Below are 2,216 nucleotides of genomic sequence, written 5' to 3' on the forward strand. Positions count from 1 at the left end.
AAGGACGAGAAGAATACTGAATAAAAATTTCACTACCAGCAGCACCCGACTGTCAGTCTGTCAATCACTTAAGTTTCGTCTACCAAACCAAACACAGTTCACCTTAGATGTCCCCAGAGGTCTTTTCTGTCAACGTGACGTCCCTGACAAATACTGCATGATGGATCATTATTACTGCATATGTGAAATTAATTTACTGTATATGTGTTGCATTATGTCTATATTTTCCCGAAGTGTGAAATGATTCATTTTGTATTCTGTGATATTGTTCCTTTTTGTCTGGTGAAGAATTGAAGGAGGTGATGTTTTGTTCTGTCCAGACACAGGTGTGTGAAGTACAGCATACAGCACAATCCAAACTGCATTTGTGATCGTTTGGTTCCATTTATCTGATCAAAGAGGACAGGAGAATAAAATAATAATAATAAATATTACTAGTTCTTAGTTGCTAGACCAACCAACCAACCAACAAACAAACCATCTTATCAACCAATCAACTAACCAATCAATGGACCAATCAACAACCCAACAAAACATATTACCAACCAATTAACCAACCAACCATCCACCCACCCAAACATTCCAAAGAAAACAAGACTTTATCGAGGCTAAGGCCTTGGCCTGGCCAAACTTAAGGTACTAATTATAGCAATTAGTACACTGGGAAAGATGCAACAGTTCTGTACTTGATGTTGTATAAATTTCAGAGGAGCTGTTGTAATCAGTTATCTACCTAGAAATCTCTTTAAAAATGCATGGTAAAACAACAAACGCCAATATGTCTCTGACACGAATCCATTAAAACTTTATTCCACCGCCGCCGTACAGACACTCATATTGTGGCCGAGTAAATTGTACTCGTGTGTGTGGTTTCAGGCCTAATGGAAAATCTGAAAGGCACTCAGCGGTGAGAGGACAAAAAGATACAGTGAGGCGTAGCTTCCGACTGCACTTCTTAAGCCCTCGTGATAATGAACGCTAATGTGTTTGGGAATGAGAACCGCTCACGGTGCCTCATCAGACGCTATTATTACAGCTTATAACACAGTTTCAGGATTTGTTTGAATAAAGGAGGTGCATTAGAGGAAGAGACGAGCCTTTAAAGTAAGCTCTGGAGCAGGATTAGCTGGTGCTCCTTCCATGTTAATGTATCAGTGATACGACTGCAGGAGGATGTGAGGTGAATCATTCCTCCGTTTTGTTATAATGATGAGTAGAAAAAGGCACAGATTGCGAGATTCCAAGACAACCCTGTTCAAGCCCCGTTCTAAACCATATGGGAAACATATTTATGCTGTTCATTAGGGTGTAAAGGAAGGAGGGGAGAAAGGAAGGAAGGAAGGAAGGAAGGATGAAAGTAAAGAGGGGACTATTGTGTCGACACCAGTTAATTCATGTCCACGTGAACGTGTCCACTCAGGAACTCAAGGTACCTTAGAGCTGTTGCACAAAAGGAAATAGAAGCGTGTACATGTTTACGAGTGGGTGTGAGCAGCTGGACCCAGAGAGATGTGAGTTCACTGAGAAATAAACATCATTTGCCAGAGAGCAGAGGGAAAAGTCAAGAGGTAAGAAGAAACGTCTTTTTCTAATCTGGAGAAAAGCTACTCTGATGAGCGCACATTTGGTCTTGATGTTTATATATTTATAAACATCAAAACCGGCCAAATACATCTGATGCTGTCGACAGTTTATTATCAACAAAACCAATTTCTACATTGGAACAGATATAAAGTGGGTTGAAGAAAATCTTGTTTTCTATGTTGGGAAACTGTCATCTTTTGATGTATATATTTACTAGCGAGCTACATGTGCGTTCAGCGGCGATACTCTTCCCTTGTAGATTACGTTGGCACGTATTTATCCAGCCCTAAAAAGAGAAAACTTTCTCAACTAAATTAAAATTCCATTTCTGATTATTCGGTGTTGGCCCACACAGCCGCGGAGCTCCTCTCTCGACACCGGAGTAATATAGCAGACTTGTAGTAAATCCACTGCCTCAGCACGACAAACTTTCTATTTTTTTTATGAAGTGTAATTTTAGGGCTGTATTGCGTCCACGCTGGGTCCAATTCTGTTTGAAAGGCAACAGGAGTGCTTTCTGAGAGAAAGTGCTTAGAGGTTCTCTCTGGCAGGATGTCAAAATTCCTCTGACATAGGCACAAAGTAAACAAAGACTTCAATGGTCAGACAGCAGTGGAGGGGGGAGGTCAGGG

General features: G+C 40.8%; 1 protein-coding gene across 1 annotated transcript in view; it reads left to right on the forward strand.

Moving 5' to 3' along the window:
• The first annotated feature begins 1,063 nt into the window (after positions 1 to 1,063).
• LOC103383577 (uncharacterized) overlaps positions 1,064 to 2,216 on the forward strand; it is a 10,768-nt gene continuing 9,615 nt past the window's right edge. The window contains exon 1 of the mRNA XM_008316763.3: positions 1,064 to 1,568. The gene's annotated coding sequence lies outside the window, so the exon portion shown is untranslated. The remainder of the gene's footprint in view (positions 1,569 to 2,216) is intronic.

Source organism: Cynoglossus semilaevis, chromosome 9 (genome assembly GCF_000523025.1).
Source record: "Cynoglossus semilaevis isolate Cse_v1.0 chromosome 9, Cse_v1.0, whole genome shotgun sequence".
Taxonomy (NCBI): Eukaryota; Metazoa; Chordata; class Actinopteri; order Pleuronectiformes; family Cynoglossidae; genus Cynoglossus; species Cynoglossus semilaevis.